Here is a 9408-nt window from a genome sequence, read left to right on the forward strand (position 1 = left end):
TGGGTGGAGATATGCATACTAGTATTTGTATATATGTGGGAAGCATGCGGGATGGATAGAGATCACTCATTCAATATTTGACTTAAAGCATAGGTTGAGTTCATGTAGTTATACAACTCTTGCAAGATGAGATTCGGTACCACGTCTCTATCCGGTTAATCGCTTGACAATTATCAAAACACGAATGCACTCGAGTACTCAATGAATGTGACAAAGAATTACATACGGAGTTAAAAAAAGAAGAAGTTAATTTCGGTAATCTAATTGCTAAAACTTTTATAAGGAAGTTGGTGAAAAACAACCTCGAGTTAATTAGGTCCACCAATAATGGCAACCCGACCTAGCACTATGAAATGAATAGTTATGGTTTCAAAGGATAACAACAAGTTATTGATGGAGATAAGTAAGAGATATACTAGTACTTGTTATTAGATGTTGAGTTCTTAACTCTTAATGAGATTTTGGATCGAAAGCTCCTATACGAACATAGTGCCGCTTCGAGAGAGACGGAGTTACTCTCATAAATGTTCATGAAGTGCTAAGTATGTTGAGTGGAAAGCAAGAATGAAATATTTATGTGCATAGTGTCACCTATTTTATAACAAGGAATAACATATTCAAAGCTATATGCTACATGGGATTTCGATTTCATCTTGTGATGTTATACTAAGGTAATGTTCAAATCAAAAGATACATTACTCTACGCATAAATATTATTTGACTTTTAAGTCTTGATTTATATTTAAATAAGTGGGGGATTGTTGGGATTTTATTTAAATATAAATTTATACCAAAGTGTTTTGAAAGAAAAGGTGTCTTTTAATTGAAAGGGTGTGTCCTTTCATTCTTTGGTTACCACCAATTCTATTTAAAGCCAACTACTTTTAATCAAATGTAACTTTTTCTTTCTTCATTTTTCTTCTACAAAAATCCTGCACTTGTAAACCAGAAAAGTTCTTGCTTTCCTAAGACGGATTTTTTCACTGTTTGCTCAGTGCAAATTTTCAGAAGGCTTGTCATATCCACTAAAACTATTTGCGTACAATCCCATAGCAATCTCACAGAGGAGAGGGAGTAAATATCGTTTTTAGGAAAGCGTTTCGCACGTGTTTCAAACCTCCAATCCCGTGTTATTATTCATATTGTCAAACTTCACCTTTTTGTTCTTCTTCATATAATTTCTGTGTTTTGGGTATAATATTTTCCAACAAAATCCTCATCTTGTGGTGCTATTACATATGGTGTCTTGTAAAAAAGCCCTTGTACTTATTCATTTGGATATTATTGTCATAGGCGGGGTTACTTTTGATGCCTCCTATGGTGTGCAAATAAAGTTTTGCATTGCTAATTGAAAAAAAAAAAAAAAGTTACATATAAGATGTAAGGAAGTGGTGTGAGGTCTTTTAAGGAAAATTATTACCGGTTTAACCCAAAACGAAAAATACAACACCATATTGAGTATCTTTTGGATTGTTTTAGCCAAACACCTCTTATTCTCTCTAGCCCCAAGTCTTATCTAGCTTCAATCATGACAACTCATAAATCTAATCAAATGCACCAAATGAGAGAAAAAATCATGGAAGTGATATATGATTATTTCTTCTTTTTAATTCAAAAGCTTTTACAAGTCTTCATGAAAAGAAAAAAGATTTATTTTCCTTTTTCTTTTTGAGCAGAGAGAATGGGTTTGGGTTAGGGTTGTGTGTGGTGATATTATGATTATCATTAGGCCCAATCAAATACACATTCAAGAAGGTAAAAGAGCACCACAGAAAAAGGGTATAGAGAAAATGCTAAGAGACAAGTCCAAAGTGGATATGTGGTTCTGAAAAATGCAAGAAGGCCAATTATAGAGCAAACCACCAAAATTATTAGCACTTCAGCTGAATAATCCCACCTTAGGTCCTTCATACACACCACTGCCAAAAGTGTTGCCATGCCCATAATGTTGTTCATGATCACTCCTCCATATATCTGTCAGTAACAATAGAAAAATCAAACTTCAATTTTTATTTTTGGAGGTTTGTTAAATTCCTAGAAAGGTCACCACGTTTATTCTTTTAACTGGTACTCCCTCCGTCTCGATTTATGTAAAGGTGTTTGATTGGCATAGAATTTAAAAGAAAAAGAAAGATTTTTGAAATAGGATCTAAAATAAGTCATAGAAATTTCAGCGGTTATAAATCATTTCAATAAGGATAAAATAAGAAGTTTGAAATTAAAATTGACACTAAATATAAAAAGATATTCTTCTTTACACTAACTAAAAAGGAAAGCGTGCCACAAAAATTGGGACAGAAGAAGTAAATGTTTGAACTGATCATTTTGTGTGTGTGCTTGAGAGAGAGAGAGAGAGAGAGAGAGAGAGAGAGAGAGAGAGAGAGAGAGAGAGAGAGAGAGAGAGAGAGTTAAACCTCAGAAAATGTCAAAGAAGCAGTTTTTGAACTCTTCTGACTTGCTGGAAATATTGCTGCAATTGCCATTCTTGCATTTAGAGCAAGAGGTACCATTACAAAAGGGATAAGGAAAGAAGGCATTCCCATATTATCTGATAAATCGTTAATACTAATCACTAAGGGTTTTGCACACAATGTCAGTATTGCAATCCCCAACAAAACTTGAAGCATAGATTTGTTAAACGCCCATGTCAACAACTTATAGTTGATTTCTCCATCTTTTTCCACCTCATAAACTATTTTGTCAACTTCACTCCACTTAATCTACAAAACAAAGCCACACATACAGTGCTGAGTTATGTCAAATGTGATAAGCATTTGCCTTTAAATTTTTAGAGAGAGCAATGCTAGCTAATTTACCTTGTCATATTCATCAATGGCCCTTCTCTTGTCAGGGCATTTGGTGGCACTAATGGCCTCATTGAGCCATTTTGTCATCCCATGGACAAATTCATGTTCGTCGATCCTGTCATTACCATCTCTATCAAAGTCCCTCAACACTTTCTTAATGGAGTCACCGCGATTGATTTCAACTTCTCCAAATTTTACTGAACCTATTAGTTCTTCTAATTCAGGTTTTGTCATGACGTTGTTCCCGTCAAAGTCATACTGATGGAAAATCCTGCCATGATGTAACCAAAGATGATCAGAAATAGAAAGGTTTAAAACCTTTTATTCTTGGATTGACTTATATATGTTGATACTATAAAGAATTCTTACACTATCAGTATAATTTAACATGATATACTGTTAAATTAATAGGAGTAACGTACTTACTCTTTAATACGTTCAACATTCGGGCTTCCATCTTCTTTGACAAGGTGTTCAGCTTCTAATGCTTGAGTTTGAACATGCTTCAAAATTCTTGCCATTATATGCTCAATTTCAGCAATTTCATCCTTTTGCTTCTTAGTATATTTTTCAACAACCTGTTGAAGTCAACAAGTATTTGAATTACTCAATATGAATTGGAACTAACTTTAAGTAAGAGTTCACTTGCCTTGCGTATTTTAGAATTTGACTCATCACTTTGAGCTATCTGCTTTGCTTCTTCGATCCATCTTTTGCATCCTTCAACAAACTCTTCCTCCTCGATTATTTTGTCGTTGTTTTGGTCAAAAGAATTCAATATCTTAGAAATAGCAAAATCTTTGTCCACCTGAACCTTCCCTGATTCCATTTCAAGTAAAAGATTCTCCAATTCAGCAAGTGTTAGGCATTTGTTAGCATCTCTATCAGTCTCATGGAAAAATCTGAAAACCAAAAAGGTTTACTAATTAGTCTTATTCGCTTCATTCCTAAGAGACTATCTTTCATTCTAAGACTAAGATGTATCATTACCTTTTAATGGCATCAATATCAGGTTGCCCTTCTTCATTAATGAGCTTCCCTCTTGCATGCCTCTGTACATGATGCAGAAATCCTGCTAGCAATTTCTCATATCTGGAGTATTCTAAACTTCGCTTTTGCATCCAAGGTTTCAAAATCTGACGAATAAATTCAGAAATTACGAAGCGGTACACAAATCCAAGGCATTCAACTAGGTACAATCATGAGTACAAAATTTGTTCAATACGACATTGGTGGATCCAACATTATGCAATAGGTGTGACCTTCCCTCAAACTCAAACCATATATATGTGTGTGTGGTAAAAGAAATAAAACTAGATATACATAATACCTAACATCCAGTCTAAACCTGCATACAAAACATTCTTCGTGTTGTAGATTGGAAATTTTGGTTACCTGATAAAGGAAGTATGAGAGCAAAAGCGTGAGTGATACTATAAGTGTGATGAAAATCAGAATACGCTTTCCAAAGAACGAGTTGAAAGCAGTGACTGGCTGAACTAGTACAAATGGGATCAAGGAAATGAGCATGATTCCAGCAGTGTAACGGGTTTTCTTGTCAATTATAACGCATGTATCTGTCATGGATACAGATATTTCAGCATAGTATTCAATAAAATATACAGTACTATATGAATACAAATATCAGCAACTTAAATTCAAGAATGTGCAAGGATGAAATACCACTCAAGCCCTTCAATCTTTTGAAAGGTGAAGATTCCGCAGGTTGGAGACCTGGTTCTTTTGTCATATCTTTAGTGCCATATATCCAACATATTCCCCACATTAAAGTAAGATTGAAGACTGTGGCTCCAACAGTAGTGCTAATTCCGGAAGAGATTTGATTCTGAGCTTTCTCTTTTCTAGCAGAAACTCCAGATGCTACAAAGAAAGTAACATTAAAATCAGTCCATTTTGTTCATGTTACATTCTATTTACATCTTACCTTCACCGTGTCTACCATGTAAAAACGATTCTCCAAATGATTTTCGGTTTCGTATGTGAAGGGTTGCTTTTTTTAACCCTCTTTTATAGCATTGGCTTACTCAGAGGAAGCTGGCCTAATAGCATAGGCATAACAGATGACTCTTAGTTAGACTTGTACTGGTTAAGATTCACATAAGGGGAACTAAAGATGCCCTGACTGTAGAATATTCTTTATCTTGCAAATTAACAACTCAATTTTGTTGTATTCACTGGCCATTTGTCCTTAAACTGAATTAATGGTCAACGACTTTAGCAGCTTTTCCTGTCTTTGAAGGGGAGGGAACTAACGAACTCTATGTGGAATACCTCTGTGTCTTAATAAATAGCTGATTTGATCTATACTTATTCTGATAGGAAATAAGATATTCAAATAAATAATTTTATAATGAATGACTATTCATCTGTTGTATTTTCATGCAAATAGGAGGCGAGAGAAGTACGAAGTCAAAGTTTGTTCATGAGAAAGAAAGCTAAACTCTATGCTAAGCTTGATGCTAGACCACTAGGTCAAAAGTTATATAAGATAACCCCAACATCCTGTCTATGACTCTTTCTTGATGGACTTGGTTAACAAATAAAGTTGCGCCATTGCTATTACTTATAGCTTTTGGCATGATAGTAAGCCCTTGATCTTAACAAGTTATATTACAGGCTTATTAATATCTTAAGCAGTTAAGTTATTATGACTAACCAATGACCATGACAATCCTGGGCAAAGTCTTCAAGATTGGAAAAATAGTGGCGCCAAAAGTGCCAGGGCCAAGAATATTGAAGAGAGCCTTGCTTCCTCTTGAGACAAGTCTTTCCCCTGTAATCAGCAAGTACTGGTACACTCCTATCAAGAAAATGTAACCACTAATGCTGTTTGCACATGGAAAAACACCATAAACCTGCTCACATATTTTGCCAGAAGAATGTGCATATTCTTGATTGCCAATAAGTGGATCAACTCCATCTGAGATATTCAATAATTGGTTCTTATTGGAAGAATTTAGCCTTAGAAGCCTGCCCTGCGCCTGTCCAAGTAGAAAAATAAATGTGATAAAGCATTGCGAGAGGCTTGACATCAGTACCAAATACAAGTTATAAATCTACTATACGAGTTTTGGGGATATAATAAATCAATTCCACACTAAGACAAGGGTACTTTTATAGGTGAAACTTTGCAATAAGGATGAAGTTTTTCCAAAAAGACAAACGGTACTTTTAATAGTGCAAGTTCTGCACAAAAGATTTGGGTATTTTTTATATGGACAGTCTTGCGCGCACAAGGGTGCTTTTAATAGTGAAAATTCTGCACAAAAGATTTTTCGTTTAGTGAGAGTTTTGTAATAGCGAAATATCAATAAAGAAAGAATTCTCCCTTGTTTTTAGTTGATCAAGAAATAGGTTCTTTAATCCTTATTTAACAAGATTGTCATTTTGAAACAGGCATCTATATGATTGAGTATCTTATTCTGATATTTGATAAAGCATGTGTCAATATACAATGGCATTGGCTTATGGAATCCTATTCTTCAACGCTTGAAATTTAAACACCATAAAATGAAGTTTGAAGAGACTTAAGACAATTTTCAATTAGATACTAGACACCAGAATTAAACTTTAAAAAAAAACTTGTAAAATTTGTTCGATTAACCTTTTCTCCTGCATGTCGAGGAATTCTAATCTTCACAGTTGTGCAAGTTTAATCTACACAACTCGATACGACTATTGATTGTTGTGGGGTGTAAAGTTCATCCAACTAATTATATTATGTACCCATTAGTTTTCAGTTGTTTAGTTTGACAAAGAATAACTAGGAAACAAATTACTCTAAAAGATTTTATAATTAGCACCACTTAATAAAGAAAATTTTAGGAGAGCTCAAAGCTTCAAGTTTGGTGATCCAGCTGAAAATGGAGATAAATCCTCTTATTTCACCTATAACTATAATTATGACATATTTTTTTAATATCCAAATAATACAAATTTTAAATCTCCTGTAGTCCTCAAATGCAAATGGATTAGATTCTATGTTCTAAAGCATTTTATCACTGTCACTTAATTTTACTTTTTTTTTTTTTAACAATTACGCATTTTAGTCTTACAGAAATACTGAGATTTTTTATAATATTACACTTTATAATGGTGGAACATCGTTTAAACATAGTTTTCCTTTGTTCATTTTGTTTTATGGGTTTAATCTCAATTTTTTGATGTGAGTATAAATTTTAAACATAATTTTTCTTTGTTCATCTAATTATATTAAGAATCTATTGAACTTCCTTTCTCTAGCTTTCAAGCGTTACATTTTAATTCTTTTGCTTTTTAAAAATCTTGAAAAAGGAAAATACATCAACAACAATGTCTACTACTATAAAATAATAAGGAAAGGGGAGAAAAGCACACTAAAGAAATCTTCTGATTAATTTTTGCCTAATTTTTTTCCTTCCTTTTACCTTTCTCTCTCCTTTTCTTCTCTCTTCTTCATTCTTTTTTGCTTCCTCGCCCATTCTTTTAAGAAAGAGTATTTACCTTTTCTTCTTCTTCTTCTTCTTTCACTGGCACATCACATTCTTTATAACCAACAACTCACTCTAAAATCACTCTTTTCCATCCTTAAAATCATCAAAACTATACTAAAATTTCATATAATCTAAAAAAATTCTCATTTTAAAAAAAAAAAATTCTTATGGATTCAACACACGATATCGTCGAAAAAGGAGAGAATTCAAATAGAATGGAACTTTTAAGCTTCAATTTCATTTAGAAATCTATCATTTATTAATTTCTTTACATTAAAAAGATGTTAAATTATTTATAAAGTTAATTGTAAAATAACATCTTCACTACTAGTATTCATATATTTTTCAATGTTAACAGTTAATAGCTAAGCATCAAATACATGCTTACACTACATATGAAAATACAGAATGGAGGAATGAGAAGTACTAATTTTTTTAAAAAGAAATAGAAAACAATTGTTAGAAAAAACTTTAGTACTTGGAAAAACCTGTTTTCGATTCAAGAAAATTCATACCCATTAGAGATCAAAATAGAAAAAAGAAGAGAATAACAAAAATAGAAATTATAATAATCCACAAAAAACAATAGTATCATAAAATCACCAAAAATAAAATAGGGGAATATTGCATCAACATTTAAACCCATTACTTTCCTATTTCCAATCTACAAAAAAATCACAGCCATGTATAAAAAGTAACAATAGAATGTGCTGGAAAAAAACAGAAACAAAGAGTTCAAAGGAAGTCACCTGGGCTTAAAAGAATGACCCAATCAGTTGACAGAGAAGTCGTGATTAAATTTGTGTTGTTTGTCATTGATAAGGCTCTTTTAAAGAGATGTAATAATGATTTGTAATCATAGCTAAAAAAAATAAAAAAAATTGAAACTTTAAACACTCATTTATGGTTATTAGTAGGAGTACTCTATTAGTAGCGTTTTGAATCTGTACGTTTCAAACGTATCATAAAGGGAAGCACAACGATCGTGGGCCGACTCTGACTAAGCAAAGTTCATCTGAGCTTTGAGTGCTATTTATTGTATGAGCCTTTAATTAATCCATAGGTTAGTAGCATAAATGAGCAAAAAAATGTAATAAAAAAATAAGAAAAATGTCAAAAAAAGGAGAAAAAGATAAATGTAAATGCTGGGTTTTCACGTCATCATCAGTACTACTATAGTAAGTTAGAAATATCTAGGAATAAATACTCCTCCTGTTGAAATCCAGATAATTTGCTTGGGATTACTAGCTGGAGATGCCATAGCTTATGCATATAGCTACAGAAGAAAAGCTTTTTACTTTTTCTGCCTAAAACTTAAAATATCTTATGGTATATGTGTTCACTGATACCATTAAGCTATAAACCTGTCTTTCTTTAGATTTTTTTTGTAAAAAACATACTTAATTGGGAAGAAGTAAAAGTCGGACTTTACTCTTAACACTAAATGCTGGTTAGTGATGTTACCATCAGAAATCAGAATTGGAGCTTGCTGCATGCACTCCTGCAGAAAAAAGTCAAACTAGTGAATGTATTTCTTTGAACAGCACCAAGTTCGTCTTGATCTTCTGAAAATAGCCCAAATTCTATCCCATCACAAAAGATAAGATGACCAACGTGCACTCCCCCTTCTTAGCACAGGATCTGCTTTCTTTTTTCCGCTTAACACTAACGTAATCCTAAAATACCTTTGTGCACTGGTCAGCTGTGGATTATGGAATCTTTAACACTTTGTTTTCAACAGCATAAGATAAAGAAGGAACATAACAATCTTGCATGTGAGATTGGAGATTCTTATTTGTTAATTATGATAAAGAGACTGGACTTTGACTCCAGAAAGAACAATCATCGAGAACTTGTTCAATTACCCTTTCCCTTTGCATGATTGTTTCCTTCCTTTAGGCAGTAACCACTGTAGACATAGACTGATAGGTGATCAGTTAGGTCAAAATTACTTTTAATTCATAAATATATATTAAATGGTGAATACCCTTAAATTCCTGACTTCGGAACACCTACTTCACCAAACTCTTGCCTCTACTCAAAGTGGCTCTCAAGAGTCGAGCGCAGAGAAACCAAATACAGTTGCATAAACATTTGAATACGTCATC

The 9408-nt window shown here is 33.1% G+C and overlaps 1 pseudogene; it reads right to left on the reverse strand.

The window, feature by feature from the left end:
* Window positions 1-1574: 1574 nt before the first annotated feature.
* Window positions 1575-6109, reverse strand: LOC132044568 (sodium/calcium exchanger NCL1-like; annotated as a pseudogene).
* Window positions 6110-9408: the final 3299 nt, after the last annotated feature.

This window comes from Lycium ferocissimum, chromosome 2, assembly GCF_029784015.1.
Source record: "Lycium ferocissimum isolate CSIRO_LF1 chromosome 2, AGI_CSIRO_Lferr_CH_V1, whole genome shotgun sequence".
Taxonomy (NCBI): Eukaryota; Viridiplantae; Streptophyta; class Magnoliopsida; order Solanales; family Solanaceae; genus Lycium; species Lycium ferocissimum.